The sequence below is a fragment of the Mytilus galloprovincialis genome, chromosome 14, assembly GCF_965363235.1.
Source record: "Mytilus galloprovincialis chromosome 14, xbMytGall1.hap1.1, whole genome shotgun sequence".
Classification (NCBI taxonomy): Eukaryota; Metazoa; Mollusca; class Bivalvia; order Mytilida; family Mytilidae; genus Mytilus; species Mytilus galloprovincialis.
The window spans coordinates 66,292,748-66,311,118 of NC_134851.1; the positions used below are offsets into that span (position 1 = coordinate 66,292,748).

General features: G+C 34.4%; 1 long non-coding RNA gene across 1 annotated transcript; it reads left to right on the forward strand.

Moving 5' to 3' along the window:
* Positions 1-2,115: 2,115 nt before the first annotated feature.
* Positions 2,116-17,849, forward strand: LOC143058428 (uncharacterized). Its single transcript, XR_012973058.1, has 3 exons — positions 2,116-3,205; positions 13,887-14,012; positions 17,605-17,849. It is a non-coding gene; the product is annotated as an uncharacterized LOC143058428 (long non-coding RNA).
* Positions 17,850-18,371: the final 522 nt, after the last annotated feature.

The following is an 18,371-nucleotide window of genomic DNA, read 5'->3' on the forward strand; positions in this document are numbered from 1 at the left end:
ACATTACATCACGTCAAGATCAAACAATAAAAGTAAGTTGAAAAAGGCTTAACTCACTATACGGGTACAAATAGAAGATCATTCAACAAAAACACAGAGTGCACGTGGCATGATACTTGTACACCCAAACAACAAACAGACACTAGGTACAGATCTGAGAGTACTCACAGTAACTGACAGAAAGTACGAAGCAAAAACCAACTTATAAAAAATCATGCATCTAACATGAATTAAAATAATTAGACTTCAAGTTGCATTTGGTGTCCGACTGAATTTTCCGCGCAAACAATAATAATATGATGGGTTTTTTACTTAAATCGGCAAATACCTCATATTATAATTTAGGATGCTCTAGAAACTGTGGGATATATATGCAAATGAGACAGCAATCAAGCGATAAACATAATCAATTAGTTGCGAATAATTCTTTTTAACTTTTTAAAACAACTATGGGTGACGTATTACACTTAACGACATATGGTTTACTTTTACACATTGTGACTTGAATGGAGAGTTGTCTCATTGGTAGTAATATCACATCTTTTTGAAAATTTGTCACCTTTATTTGAAAATTATGTGTGGGGTCGTATTTTTCTTTTTTCTTTGTATGTACACATGTTTTGTGTACCTTCTCTCATATGGAAAATCACTGATTCTACACGCCTACAAAATCTTCTTTTTCTTATTCCAAATTGAACGTCACTGTCAATTGCTTTTGTAGATATTATTATTTACATAGTGTGCTAGTGACCTATTACGATATAAATGGGGTCAGTAAATTCCATATGGGGTGAGAGCGAAGCTCGAATCTCCATATGGAATTTACTGGTTCCTTATATATACCGTATTAAGTCACTAGCACACTATGTAACGAATTTATCTTACCGACTATCTAAACGTGTAAAATTTAGACTAGTGACCTATCACAATGAGCAAGTCTTCAATACAGTTAGCATTCACGTGATTAAGAAACTTTGATCCTCCAAAAACAGATGCCAACAATGACAACTTGTTAGATTTAAATCTGTTTTATGAATTTATTTCACTTTATCATCACTTGCTCAGTCTGTTGAAACCTTTCAGATTTTTTTCACAGTACTGGGTTTTTTTTCTAAAGGGACCTAACCCCACTACTAACCGTGTATGAAATAAGCCCCGCCTCCTTATTACCTTATATGGAATATAAAGGGACGTAATTCAACTACTAACCGTGTATGAAATACACCCCGCCTCCAAACTAACCTAATATTAAATATACATGGTTTCCACGAGGACGCTTTTAACCAATCATATTCCTAAAAATGTATGGGAGGTAAGATAAAGGAATTAAGATATTAATTGAAGTCGAAGTCTGACATATCTTGTCAACAGAGCTCCACGTTCACATATTTATTTGAGTCTTTGAGACTGATGCATATGCATACATTTCTTTTTAAAAGCATCGCACGAATTAGTGCACCTGGAGCGTTTCATACAGTTGTAAACAAAAAACTGAAAAGCATCAGCAATGTTATACATGTAGCATATCTACATTTACATCTATATTGTACGTTGAACTGTCAAACTTGACCAATACTCAACGCTTCCGGTGGGCGCAAGACATTTAGTAATTTTGTAAGATAAACCAAAAATATACAAGAAAGTATGAAGTATGACAGAAAAAAATGATAAGAAAGCAAAAAAAAAAAGGGGGGGGGTCCCATTTGCTTTTCGTTCATCTGGCCTGAACCAATCCGGCTTCCGTGGAGGTACCAGGGAAATATTCCCAGCCGGCACAGCTCCAGTCCATCATTTGACTTACTTGGCAAATTAAGGACTGCATAGACTAGATAGAAAGTTATGAAAGCTCCCTCTTTTAGGATACCAATGAGAGAGCCTCAGCTGTAGCTGCTGGAAATGAGTTCCAAACTGTCACTGTTCTTCAAACTGACACTACTTCCGGATTATAATCCACGGACATTTCCTTCTATTGATGATCATGCCTCGAGTGTACAATACTAATAGCAAACAAATCGAATCAATTCAAAGACATTCCAATAATTTCTCTTTACTTTACATCAGCTATGGGACCAAATCGATCAGAGAGAACTTAATTTGTTTCATCGTAGAGATCAAAACCAATCATTTGGTAGATTACAAGCGATGAACTATAAATGATTTGTATATAATATTGGAAAGGAAATAATCTGTATACTAAATGTGTTTTAGAATTTGGAAAAAAATGCAGACAAATTAGAAGCTAACAATAAGCAGTGATAATTAATGCACCGAGGCTACATTTATTTTCAAGATAAGCTCTCAATTACATGTAACATACGACGAGGCTATTTTCAAGATTCTGTAAACCACATTGAATGACGAATAAATCAGAGTATATAAAACAAAATCAGTGCTGTTTATGCGCTTATTTAGCGATTTTGTGATTCTACGTGTAAAATTGATTTACTTGATCGGAAATACAGGATTCGACGGAATACAGAATACTTTATGAAGTGTATACTATCACTTAGTTAAGTATCTGTACAACTTGTGTCATGTGTGACTTTCAAGTACTTTTTAAGCACATGCGATAGATTTGACAAAAAAAAAACAGTTATTCAAATTTACCTTGCAACATTATTTTGTTTTATCTGTAATCTTTTATGGAGTATGGCAGTTTTGAACAAGCAGAAAGTAAAATTTCAGGAGATTTAATAGTTACAGCCATTGCAAATTGAATTATGTCTATTAACTCAATGCAATTGTTAAAATAACATTGACCAATGATAACAAGGAACAGCTACTCTACTTCGAAAGGGATTCAACACACAAGTGATTTCGTTTATGGAATATGTTAATCGTTATTCAATTTAGTGGTCTACTGCTTTGCAAAATAAAAGTCAGTATTTGAACAAATATAAAGAACGAAGTCAAATGTTTGAACACCAAAGTGTGAAAGTTGAATTTGCCGTAAGCAAGTATTGATATCTGATGTCGTTATTTTTGCTGCAGCCCATGTGACTTTGACAACAAATGTCAATATTGCATTATTAACTTATGTAACAAATATCCCCCTTGCTGTTACTTTTAATTACAGTTGTAACTTGAAGTTAAACATTTTAAAACGTACAAATGACAATATGAGTGCAGGACATTGAAAGGAGATATTTGGATACTATGGAAGTTTTAGTCGTTTTTGCAGTGGTCACGGCCTATTTATGTACAGGTTTGTATTTAATACATGTTTTATTTTACAATAATAACACATTCGGCAAACATCGAAAGATTCACGTATAATTTGTCAAGGTAGGCCGAATAAACAAACAAAAATAAACAAATACAAAATGAAAAAAATAACACAAACGTTGCACAGAAAATGTGACAGACCTCTTAAACTCTCTTTAATGTACATGATGTATTTGTTGGTGTTTTGTGTACGCGTTTTCTCCTTGTTTTTCACTTCTCAATACAAAAAAGCCAATGTTCTAGTATTCAAACGGTTGCTGTATTAAATCATAGTACGTTCCACATGTGTACGTTATCATATTAGATACAATGTAATCTAAGCGATATTGAGTTCCATAAAGCTAGGTTCACACTGCCGATCAGATCAACTTGAATTTCACTCATACCATATCTCGAGAATTCGTCGAGTAGCGGTCGAATTGATCGGGAAATTCTCGATCTCTTCTCGGTCCTTACTCGATTGTTTTTGACATGTCAAAATCTCTCGGGTAGATGGTCAGATCGATGACGAGTAGGTTAGACTATCCTGAACATCCTTGTCGATTGAGTCAGGCCAGTCTACCGATCACGTAAGTTGATCTGATCGGCAGTGTGAACCTAGCTTTAATAAAATCAGTATATTGTTGTTATTTGAAAATCGCTTATTAGTTTACAAGTTAAAAACCCTATGTTGACCCCTTTTATATTTGTTTGTGTTATTTGGTTGCTGTATTATACACACTATAGATATTCCTTAACATTAAAAAAAAAAAAAAGAAACAACTGAAGGCTATATGGGTCGTTTTCAAAAAATGTCGAATTTTCAGTACACCCATGCTAACTTTTTTATTTCTAATGGAAATTTCAGTTGTAATGGTTTAAATGAAAGCTTGTCGGATTTGTGATTCAGAACATTAATAATAAACACACCTTGCATATATTTTGATAAGATTAAACTGCATTTAAGACCCATTTTGGGGGTATTTGTCTGCGTACAGTGTCAGAAAAACACATTTCAAATGATTTTTTGCGATTTTCTGATCGCCTTGATATCTACAAAAGGGACTTTTTAAGAACGTTAAATATTACTCTAACGAAAAATCGTAGCTTCTATATCATTGTATGTAACATATTATCTACAAACTAAATTGAATCTGCGTACAGGAGGTTCATGTCTTTCCTGTTACCGCTACTTAAATCAGCCGTCAAATTATTTTCCCTATGATTATTGAATCAGTCAGTGTTGATCTCAAAAGTGCAAAGTAATCTTTACATTTAAAACGCCTCGTTTCTTGAACGACAGTGTAGAGAAAAGAAATTTCAAGACATTTGGTGAAAAAAACACAGCGTACTTTTTTTTATGTCTATGCTGTTACCACCAATTTTGATTAAATACACCAACAGTATATTTGTAAAAAGTGCAATAACGTGTTGGAAACCAAATTCACAATAGAAAAACATAATCACTTCACCAAAGGGAGTAGTTATTTCACAACAGCAATCAAAAACGAAGAAATTTGTCTATCCTGTTATGTCTATCCTGTTACTATGGTTGCTATGGTTACAGTAACAGCATAGACAATTGTAGACAAAAACGTCGTTAATTTTTTTATATTAACATATAGGTGCAAAACGAATGAAACATTTCGGTGTTTGAAGTCATCTTAAGGTTATAAAGTCTTAATCTTCCCAATTAACCATTCGCAGGTGCAATACTGATATCGGTAACAGGATAGACAAAAAGGTAACAGGATAGACTTTTATATAGTAATATATCAGAAACGTACGTTCCTGTTACCAATGAAATATAGAGAAAAGTTAACTAACTTGTGAGGGATTTACTTGATGTTGGGTTTATTTGAAAGGGTGAAAAAATGCCGAACAATATAAATTGCTATCTTAGACTTGCATTACTGGTGGTAATTTTTACAACCTTTGAAAACCAATTTTTAGAGGCATTTTTCAGTACAACCTGGAAAATTGGCAAATAATCTATTATATTACAGAATGAATATATATAGAAGTTTATTCTCTTGTAAACCATCCAATTGTCTACGTAAAACAAGCTTAACATTTTATCTAAACCTTTTCTTAATAACCCAAAATTTCTTTTGAAAATGGTAACAGGATAGACAAAATAATGTACCACCGATCAAAAAATGTTTCAACATATTCTTGTATGACATCATTAAGATTGCATCTTTTAATATGTTTTTCTTAAAGTACTGTTTGTTTTGATTTGCTTATGTAGAGGCAACTTTATCGAAATATAACCAGATCATGTCAATATATATAATTCTAAAGAATATCAGACAGAAAAATAAAAATTCAGTTATAAAAAAATGATCTTTGTATTTCTAACGTTCTCTGAGCTTCCTGGTGGATTCGACCCTTGCCTAATACCAGGTTATTGCCCCGGACCCATTAGGGGCCTTGAGCGGTACAAGACCGCATGCAGACTATTCGGACACTGCGCGCAATACAAGGCTACGCTCTAGCGCTAGTCACTAGACCACATAAGATTAATTAATGTCTGAAAATTAACTGAAAACCCGATAAATGGTCTCTCAACATTAAAGTTGACAGGTATATAACAACCACTAGACAATGCCTACTATTCCCCAGAATATAAACGTTATTTTCACTATCGTTAAAAGTTTCAAAGGTATTTTTCCTCATTTAAATCCTTGACAACCGCAAAGTCGTTAGTTATCGGAAACAAATAATAGATTGCAGTGTGTACATGCTTTAATAATTCTAATTTCTATGCGACTGATTTAATTTGTATTGACAAAATATTCTATTCAAATAACGCGATACAGTTGTTGACAGTTTGGATGGTAATGTTGAAACAAGTTATTGAATGCAGTCTATAGATATTCACATTACGCTACGACTTATAATGCAGCAAAGTAAGATTTACAAATAAGTTAGCATGACCAAAATGGTCAGTTGACCCCTTTAGGAGTTATTGCTCTTGAGTTATTCATGTTATTTACCTAATAGTATATATATTTTGCATAAAATTTCTCAAAACTTGATAATATTCATTTAAATCATTATGATGTTCCGGTATAAATAAATAAACTAACCACTATAAGGGAGGGGGGTGAAAACTGATGTAATGATTTTTTAGTAGTACTCTCTGTCCTGCCTTATTCTATCAGTTAATTCTGATCTTTTTTTCTCCAAAATTTGTTCATCTTGCCTTTTTTCAAAACTCTTGTCGAGCCTATTTTTTTCTCAAATAAATTTCATCCTAGACGCAACCTCCCACCACCCCCCCCCCCCCCATCCCCCCCCTTTGGGATGCTCCCTAACCCCTGAATTGTACATGTATCTGTCACGTTCTCTTTCCAATTGATAAAACTCGATATAAAGAAAACGTACAAAACTTTAAAACTGAACCCAATTGTCCATTTTAGGGTTCATATTTCATAGACTTCCAGTCAGAACGCTGATACATTAAAGAGTCTATTTTTTCAAACATAGTTTGACCATTCCTATATTATATGTATGCCTATCAACTTTCTTTACTTTACTCAATAGCTTATGGCAAAATCTCGCTTTAAGTAACCAGTGTTTTAGTTCCGAAAATTTATGACTGTTCGTTTAAGTTAGCAGCATTGACAGTACAATTGTTCTACTTGACCATATGTAGTTACAAATGTACACCTTAATATTGGTGTATTAATTGAAATCAAAGAAGAAATTATAGACACACTACGCTAAGAAAATATATCCATCGATTCTATATTTTCCTTATTTCATCTCTCAATGATATTCTACACTTTGTTATCCTCTCCAGTAATAAATCTCTGTAATTAAAGACAGTGTCTGTTGAAAGCTGGTAATGAGATGTATCTGACATTTTCATTATTTGTAAGCCTCCCTAGAGAAGACTTCAAATTGATTTCTTCCATAATAGTAATTACTATATGTTTTTTTTTGTATCAAAGCAAACTGGAAAATGTTGCAACTTATCAGTTAATTTCCTCCATGATAGAAATAAGGCGATGTGGTATGAGTGCCAATAAGACAACTCTCCACGGTATCCAAGTCACGTTGTGCAAAAACATCACGGAGCCTTGTCTAAATCCTAACAACAATCTATAAGGATCCACAAAATGACTAAAATAAAACAATTCAAACAGGAAAACCAACGGTTTAAGCAATATAATAAATGAGAAAACGAAAAACACTTATTAACAACATCAACAAACTACAAATACTGAACATAGATTTCTAAGTTTACTCCAATAAGAAAATGTTTCCATCGATTCTCTATATTCCTTGTTTGATCTGTCAATAATATTCTATACTTTATTATCTTCTCCAGTAATAAATCTATATAATTGAAGACAACGGTCTGTTGAAAGCTGGTAATGAGATGTATCTGACATTTTCATTATTTATAATAAGCCTTCTTAGAGAAGAGTCAAATTGATTTCTTCAACGATAGTAATGCGTATACTTTTTGTTTGTATTAAAGCCAATAGAAAAATGTTGCAACTTATTAACTGATTTCTTTCATAATGTTGGCTACTTAGATTCTTATTTGGAAGATAAACAATTTCTAAAATTGAATGGAAATGGAGAATGTGCACGGTCAAACCACAGAAATCGGAAGTTCTATCAATAGAATTCTGTAAATAATAAAGTCGACTTTGTTATTTACAGAATTTTATTGATAGAACTTCCGATTCCTGTGATCAAACAGATGTCACAAGTGAGCATGAATTTCATTACAAAGCTGTTTGTATCCACCAGGACTCGAACCCAGGACATCTGTGTAAAATGCAGCCGTAAGCAGTTTAGCTAACTAAAGGAAGATGTACTTCTTTAGCTTTTAACTGCTTACGACTGACAAAGTATCTACCACATTTTTTTAGGGGAACACTACCGTCACACTTCTCCCACTTCAAGAGTCATCATAGGGGTTATTATACCATTATGACTCTCACATATATACCCTAGCTAGATTTCCTCTCTTACCACCGTGGGTCTTTAGTTGGGCGCGAATGTAACCGGGGAGCATGCATTTCATTATACAATTGCTTGTATCTGCCGGGACTCGAACCCAGGTCATCTGTGTAACAAGGCAGCGTTAACCGACTGAGCTAAATAAGTACTTCCTCAGCTCAACCGCTTACGGCTGACTAAGCATCTACCCCTCTTTCTAAGTGAAGCAATCCCGTCACACAGATACAATGTCGCTACCCGACCAAAGAGAAGAAAACAGCCCAAAGCCACCAATAGGTCTTCAGCGCAGAGAGAATGACCATAACCTGGAGGCGGCTTTCAGATTTGTCAACGAATATAGTGGCGGGTCTAGAAATTTTCGTAAGTGGGGGTCCACTGACTGCATAAGAGGGGGTCCGCTCCGGTCATGTTTTAGTGATTCCCTATAGTATGATCTATTAATTTTTTTCCCAGAAAAAGGAAGGGGCAGGCCCCCTGTCCCCTCTAAATCCGCCTCTGGAATAATACTAAACAGTATTTTTCTGCCTGTTTCTTTTATTTCGTCGGTTTAAGGACATACGGACTTAACACACTGTATGTCAGCAAACAGTACACAATATAATCGTTAGCTTAATGTCTTCATAAACCCTGTTTTCAAAGTTAACGGAAGGTCAAAATCGAAATCTGTGAATATGAATAATTTAATTACTCGATAGAGTCATTCTTATTTACAAATGTACACTATAACCGATCGTTATGTACAAAGGTCATTGTTTTACGTTGTTAAGATACGTATCATCAATCAATGGGTTAAATTTTGACAAATATGGATGCATCAGAAACAATTATTTACAGCTGTTCGGTGTCCATGATTGTATCTTTGTAAAGCTGGGGTCACACATTCACGATTTTGACTGCTGTCCTTGTTAGGAACATTCCCGATAATAATTTGTTAAAAGTCTGATCGAGATTTTGTAAATCGTGGCTTGAAATTCAAACTTTTATTAAAATTTGTGAAAACATTTATTTGATCACGACAACAATCAGATATTATTCAGGAAGCGTCCGAATTAAGCCTTTTCTATCTTATCCCGATTATCCCATTCTAAATCCGATTCTAATCCGATGTGCTTCTTTTGTTGAAAACGACCAAATCTATCCTGACTTCACGGTTCAGCTAGCAAGCAAGCTAATCAATGATATTACCTTTACCTACACACTCAATGAAATCAGCTCTAAAGGCCAACCTTTTTAGCTCACCTGGCCCAAAGGGCCAAGTGAGCTTTTCTCATCACTTTGCGTCCGTCGTCCGTCGTCGTCGTCCGTCGTTAACTTTTACAAAAATCTTCTCCTCTGAAACTACTGGGCCAAAGTTAACCAAACTTGGCCACAATCATCATTGGGGTATCTAGTTTAACAAATGTGTCCGGTGACCCCGCTTACCAACCAAGATGGCTGCCATGGCTAAAAATAGAACATAGGGGTAAAATGCAGTTTTTGGCTTATAACTCAAAAACCAAAGCATTTAGAACAAATCTGACATGGGTAAAAACTGTTTATCAGGTCAACATCTGTCTGCCCTGAAATTTTCAGATGAATTGGATAACACGTTGTTGGGTTGCTGCCCCTGAATTGGTAATTTTAGGGAAATTTTGCAGTTTTTGGTTATTATCTTGAAGATTATTATAGACAGAGATAAACTGTAAACAGCAATAATGCAGCAAAGTAAGATTTACAAATAAGTTAGCATGACCAAAATGGTCAGTTGACCCCTTTAGGAGTTATTGCTCTTGAGTTATCAGATAGAGATAAACTGTAAACAGCAATAATGCACAGCAAAGTAAGACCTAAAAATAAGTCAACATGACCAAAATGGTCAATTGACCCCCTAAGGAGTTATTGTCCTTTATAGTCCTTTATAGTCAATTTTTAACATTTTTCATAAATTTGATAATTTTTACTAACATTTTCCACTAAAACTACTGGGCCAAGTTCATTATAGACAGAAATAATTGTAAGCAGCAAGAATGTTCAGTAAAGTAAGATGTACAAACACATCACCATCACCAAAACACAATTTTGTCATGAATCCATCTGTGTCCTTTGTTTCATATTCAAATAGACCAAGGTGAGCGACACAGGCTCTTTAGAGCCTCTAGTTATAGTACTATTGAAACCACCAACACTTTCCTCGTGCCTTATGCACCTAATATCAAACTGTATTAGAACTAGTTACACTAATTCCCATCTATATACAAAAAGAAAACGAGAACAACCAAATTTCAAACGAAATGAAATATATTTACTCATCGTTGAAGACCGTACGGTGAGCTATAGTTAACTTCTTTCATATTCATCATTATACTAAAACCTATTTGACATATATATATATATAGCATTTAATTATTTATATACAAAGAAGATATGTGGTATAATTGCCAATGAGACAACTCTTTCCAAGAGACTAAACAAGATCAAACAATACACTGTCAGAAAGTATTCTTTCCATATATAGGAAATCGTTACTTCAGAAAGCTGAAAAAATAACGTATGAAATTCCAATGACACGCCGTGGAGATGTTAGCTTCAGTTTCTTTAATGTTCCAGACAATTAAATCTAAAATTAGATTAGTGTGACAGTAATACGTTGGAATATGGTCCCTTGTGGTCTTACATAACTTGTGACGGATCACATTACGGTAATTGGATATAACACATAACGTAAGTTTCAACGCTCTATGACTTAATTGCCCGTGTCTCTACGAGGCTCCGCAGGGAATATTTGATGGAGTTGTAAGCTATCAAAATAAATGATAGATAAGTAAAATCAAATTAGATCATGGTAACCATAAAACATTATCGTCTAAGGTCTTAAGTTTGGTCTCTATGTTAAACATAGCTTTTATTCACGCAGATTGAGGTAAAATACTAAGAGACCAGGGGCGTAGCTAGAATGAAACAATGTGCAAGCATATACCCTTATTTGTAAATCTTACTTTGCTGGGACCCTTTTATGCAGAAAATGGTTTGTTTTTCGGGTTTTGGCCATAGGACGGTTAATTGAGAAGCTACATGTACATAGGACTTGTACATAATTCATGAATGCAAAACTATTTAAAAATCTTCTGAATAGAACATCTAAATAGAATAAAGCATGGTTAATTGAATACATAAACAACACATTTTTGTGTTATGGAGTTTACTAAAAATTGTCAAAAATCTGCCCTTCGGGTCTTAGTAGAAACGAACTTCTTTATTACTTTGTCAATATTCACACAAAAATCCCGATGAATATGCAGCAATGCAATTGCTAGCGATGCTAAACCGTCGTTGTTCGTTGTTAATCGTACATATGTTTTCAACAGACGTAGTACACTGAACGATCTCTCTGCGGTAGCACCTGCGAGATGTAATCCAGCGTGTTCGCCATCGAGCGACCTCCCGATTGAATTTGTCAAAATTACATGACAAGTCAGTTTCGTATGTCTCAAACAATGCTGCGATTTGTTCGTTTGTTGTATTTCCTACAACGCAAGGAAGCAGATATGCGCAAAGCAGTGATTTTTCTGACTGATATCAGACGCGACTCCAGTTCCATAAATTATCATTTACCTATGTACATGTAGCTTCTCAATTAACCGTCCTATGGCCAAAACCCGAAAACCAAACCATTTTCCGGTACCACGATTTCCCGAGAAATACAAGAAACACATTATATCCCCAAAACAAACTGATATATCCCAAGAAAAAGACTTTGTATGGTGTTATGCTACGTTTTATAGTGTTATACTACTTTTAACAATATTAAAGAATATTAATTAAAGATATTACTCGTAAATTATCATGTGGTCTATGGACGCAAAATATAATGAGACTTTCCAAGACTGTTTTTGCGTGTTTGCAGCCTGGGTGACTGGCTTTGGTAGTCACATCGCATCGGCATATTTAACGATATCGAAATGTCCTGATCAATCTAATGGCCGATTGGTACATCGCATTCCAAACAGATAAACCGTACTCTGTAAAATGTTCTCCGAAACTACAAGAGTATCCTTTAAATTTTTAATTTATAAATTTTTATTTTGCAAATTTTTTTTTGCATGCCGAATTGATGTGCACGCAACTGCGTGTTGGCGTATAGGGAGCTATGCGCCTGAGAGAATGAAAACGGGGAATATGTCAAATAGACAACAACCCGACAAAAAAGCAGATACGAGACAAAGAACACCAATGGGTATTCAACGCTGCAAGAAAATCCCACACTCAGATACATGTAACAAGAAAAAGAAAATTTAATTTTCCTAAAAAAAAATATGAAATTTGTGTTATCTATATCTGTATAAATATATATATTCATTTAACAAAGCCAATTTCGTTCGAATTAAAATGTAAATGTAAGGTATAATTTAAGTTAGTCGTGCTATATGAAGAAAAGACAGCAACTAAACTGTCCGAATCACAGTATTAATGTATTGTGGGTAAAATTGGTTCTAGTGTTTACACAAAATGTTCTGTTTGGATAATCATGATGATCACTGTCCTAACCTACTGTAATGCAACCATAAACGTGTTGTATATTTCAGTTTTGGGAGGGAAACAATACATTTTATATAGCCCCTACATGATAGGTCTGTAAACAAATGAAAAACATCGAAACATATCGTGGAAACGCTTGTGAGTCCAGTTACAACCATTGCATGCATGCTCAAGACGTTAATTAAAATGTTGTGTGATATGCATGTGTGTCTTACTTTGTACTTGACCGACTCATTCGAGCAAACCAGGCTGTTCTCTTATTCTTAAACGCCAAGTGCTTACGGTGTTTTCTTTTAAAAGTTTTTGACCAATTAGGTTTGATCATCGTTGGGATCAAACTTATGACATCCCGTGCATGCTTAACTATGAGACCATGTAGCATTTAACGAGATGGAAAACGCGGTCGTACTTCTTTAACACATTGTTTTTACGAAAAACCTAGCTCTTCAACTGAGCTTTATCACTAAATATTAAAGTCGCAACATGGTGTAGAATTTCCCAACCATTGAGTCGATGTTCAAGATAGTTAATATATACACCTTTAAAGTATGTGGCATAACATCGATGGATAATTCGCCCGTTCCTTTTTTTTACGTGCGTGCTCCCATTGCTCGAGAATTCGTGTTTCTGTCCCACTGTTGTATACTAGTATGCAACTGCTGGATTTAAAAAAAAAAAAACTTACACGGAATGCTACTTACATAATAAACATAAACATTAATTTTGCACCTCCTATTTATTCAGGAGCCGAAATGTAAGTTTCCCGATGACATTGATGTTATCATATCCGCACATGTACCTTGTTGTATATGTATTCCAAACCCCTTTTGATAATTGACCTTTTGGATTATATAAACTTCGAACTTTGTCTTCGGTGAATATAATTAGTTTCATATATAACGTCGAAAGTCAATACATTTGTAGTTGATACATATCGAACTAGATAAGTTTATTGACCTCAGACTTCAATTTCAGTCTATATACTTTTGGGTCGAAATATCCTCGTATTCTATATCATGTATAAATTATATTATACGTTGAGATGTTAACTTACATCCTTATCGCTTTAAAGGAACTGTTACTGGTACATATATTCGATTTAAAATAAATAAGAGTTATCTCCCATACTTTAAAACTGCATTGATTCATTAACAGTAACAGCAATATTATTGGGTTTTTTTCAGAATGTCATGGACTCATGTGTTATAAATGTGAAAACGAACGAAACAATTTTCTGTGTGTAGGAGAATATAATCTGATGCAATGTGACTCAGGATTCGATACTTGCCAGACGACAGTGTCTTACTCAGGTAAATATATTATGTGATTCAGAAACATATACCCGTCAGACGACATTGGCATACTCAGGTAATAAATATGTGATTCAGAAACATATACCCGTCAGACGACATTGTCATACTCAGGTAAATATTATATGTGATTCAGGAACATATACCTGTCAGACGACATTGGCATACTCAGGTAATAAATATGTGATTCAGAAACATATACCCGTCAGACGACATTGTCATACTCAGGTAAATATAATATGTGATTCAGGAACATATACCTGTTAGACAACATTGTCATACTCCGGTAAATATAATATATGTGATTCAGAAACATATACCCGTCAGACGACATTGTAATACTCAGGTAAATATAATATGTGCTTCAAGAACATATACATGTCTATACTTCACTTGCCAGACGACATTGTCATACTTGAGGTTAATATACTATGAAGCAATGTGATTCATTTGTGATTCAGAAATCTATACTTGTTAGACAACATTGTCATACTCAGGTATAATATAATATGAAGCAATGTGATTCAGAAATCTATACGTGTTAGACAACATTGTCATACTCAGGTATAATATAATATGAAGCAATGTGATTCATTTGTGATTCAGAAATCTATACTTGTCAGACGACATTGTCATACTCAGGTATAATATAATTTGAAGCAATGTGATCAAATTGTGATTCAGGAATCAAGACTTGCCAGATGATTTTGTCATACTCAGGTAACTTTAATATGAAGAAAAGTCATTTGTGATTCAGAAATCTATACTTGTCAGACGACATTGTCTTACTCAGGTATACTTTAACCCAAAGCAATGTGATTCATTTGTGATTCAGAAATCTATACTTGTCAGACCACAGTGTAATACTCAGGTATACTATCAACATAAACTAAAAGAACTAGCCATGAAATTTGTTTTTGTCCCGGCCGATAAAGCTGCTAATAACATTATTATTGTTTGACGTAAATTTTACATTGAGGTTCTGAAAAAAGAAATCACCAATTCACCAACATTCTAACTGACTCCATTTTCAGAAAACGACATCTGTAACAAACATAAACTTTTAGCTACCGCTTTACAAGCAGAGCCAAATACAATGAAAGTCCCAACTATGTACTGGCTTCCGAAGCTACACAAAACACCTTACAAACATAGATTTATTTCGTCTTCAAGCCATTGTTCCACTACTAAATTGTCTATTCTTCTTACCAGCACACTTGGTACAATTAAAAATCTGATAATAAATTGTTCAAATAAGGCCTTCGAAAATAGTGGAATTAATTACTTTTGGAGTGTCAAGAACTTGTTGGAAGTACTTGATAAATTGCATGCTTATATTGGTGATTTTGAATCTGTTCAAAGTTTTGATTTTTCTACCCTGTATACCACATTGCCTCACATTCTCATTAAGAAAAAATGCACACACCTAATTAAATGGGCATTTAAAAAGTCAGAATGTGAATATATATGTTCAAACTCTTTTAGGTCATTTTTTAGTAGCAATCAACAAAAAAACTATGTCAATTGGACATGCTTTGATACTATATATGCCCTTGAATTTTTACTAGATAACATTTTTGTTCGCTTTGGGAACTCCGTATATCATCAGATTATCGGAATTCCAATGGGGACTAACTGTGCACCACTTATTGCAGACCTGTTTTTGTATTGCTATGAGTTACAATTTATGACAAAAATAAGCAAAGACCCATCGAAACAACATCTGATGAACAAATTTAATAATACTTTTAGATATTTGGATGATATTTTGGCTCTCAATAATGACGACTTCAGTATGTATATTAAAGAAATTTATCCTGCTGAACTTACTTTAAATAAAGCTAATACTAACAATGACCACTGTCCTTTCTCGATCTTGATATCTATATGACTAACGGAAAGCTGAATACTAAAATTTATGATAAAAGAGATGATTTTTCATTTCCTATCGTTAATTATCCATTTTAGATGGTGACGTTCCCTTGTCACCATCTTACGGTGTTTATATATCTCAACTTGTACGATTCGATCGTGTATGTAACAATGTTTTAGATTTTAACGAGAGAAATTTATGTATTACTGAAAAATTATTACACCAGGGTTTTCGATATCACAAACTAGTTAAAACATTTACTAAATTTTATCATCGGTATAAGGACATCATTCGTAAATATAGCTCAACATGCAGACTTCTTATACGTTCAGGTATTTCACATCCAATTTTTTATGGAAATATTCTTTATAAAGCACAAAGGTGTCAGTATTCACCTCAAAAACTAACAAAACCTTTGAATAGACTTATTAAGAAGGGATATAGTTACGATACTGTTGTCAGGTCATTAAAGATTGCATATTTTGGCGTTAATATTGATTTACTTATAGGGTCTTTGCATCGGAACTAAACACATTTATTCAAAAACCAGTTGTTGGCATGACACGGGTTATGTTCTTCTCATATATGTTATGACGGCATGATACTAAACCCCTAACGGGAAGGATTGTACCTGATGTTCATATGATGAAATCATAATCTTTCAGTCAGTTTAATTGAAGTCTGGAGCTGGCATGTCAGTTAACTGCCAGTAGTCTGTTGTTATTTATGTATTATTGTCATTTTGTTTATTTTCTTTGGTTACATCTTCTGACATCAGACTCGGACTTCTCTTGGACTGAATTTTAATGTGCGTATTGTTATGCATTTACTTTTCTACATTGGCTAGAGGTATAGGGGGAGGGTTGAGATCTCACAAACATGTTTAACCCCGCCGCATTTTTGCGCCTGTCCCAAGTCAGGAGCCTCTGGCCTTTGTTAGTCTTGTATTATTTTAATTTTAGTTTCTTGTGTACAATTTGGAAATTAGTATGGCGTTCATTATCACTGAACTAGTATATATTTGTTTAGGGGCCAGCTGAAGGACGCCTCCGGGTGCGGGAATTTCTCGCTACATTGAAGACCTGTTGCATGGTGACCTTCTGCTGTTGTTTTTTTCAATGGTCGGGTTGTTGTCTCTGCGGCACATTCCCCATTTCCATTCTCAATTTTATTTTAATTTTATAACCTAAAGCAAAGTGATTCATTTGTGATTTAGAAATCTATACTTGTCAGACGACATTGCCATGCTCAGGTATACTATAACTTAAAACAAAGTGATTCATTTGTGATTCAGGAATCTATACTTGTAAGACGACATTGTCATACTCAGGTATTTCATGATATAAAGCAATGTGATCCAGCCTGGCAGGATTCGATACTTGTCAGACAACGTTGTCATGTCCAATATTTTATGGTAATATTCTTTACAAAGCACAAAAAAGTCGGCATTCACATCAAAAGCTAACCAAACCTTCAAAGAGACTTACTCGGAAAGCATATAGTTACGATACTATTGTCAGGTCATTAATGATTTCATATTTAGAAATATTTGGTTTAGTAATCAAATAATCACTATAAAAAGTATTCATATGATAAAAAAAAACAGGAAGACTCCGAGGCTCAGTAAACTTATACATTGTACGTACATTCTAGTACGAAATTTTCAAAACTTATAATTTATGTTCAGTTCTGTGTTATTTATTTTCTCTTTTTTTACAGAGGTAAGCGAACAGCTTTCAATAATCAAGACATGTACTAAAAATTCCTCGTGTCACCTGCAAATAAAAGAACATTCGGAATCCATCCCATGTGATCAAACCGGAAGTAGTTGGATATGCACCACGTGTTGTAATGAGGACGCATGTAATCTAAACAATGCACCTAGTGAAGCCTCATTCTCATCCGTTCTGTCATATATGAATATATTTTTGTATTTATGCATTAAATGTATTATCTAAATTTTACTTTGTGTTTATCGATCATTGTAATTTCACAACGAGAAATGGTACAGTAACATGTTTTTATCAAATGAATGCAATATATCTGAATATTGATTTTCCGTCTATAAAGATTGATTGAGTGTTGGTTGCTTAACGTCAAGTGGCAAATATTTCATGCATATTCAGGACGAGAACAAGTTCACAATAAATACAATAGGTAGGTTGATATAACAGAGGCCATCTGGGATGATGGTCGGGGAAATTTGGACAGCCACTGGAAAATGAGGGTATATTGGACAGGGACAGAAATTTTGCCTTGCAACAGGCCACCTTCGGACCCCTCAAAGAGTTGTTGCAAGGGTTCTTAACGTGCAAAGAGCGTGGCACTCTCTTTACACGAGGCATCGGATTCCTTCTAACCGGACGTGACTGCGAACTTGATACATCCCGCACAGCCAAACGGACGCCCCACTTCGGCAAGCGTTTTACTGTCGGTCGGGAGAAGACCAAGTGACCATATTTCTATTCCCCAGTCACCCTTGGGGT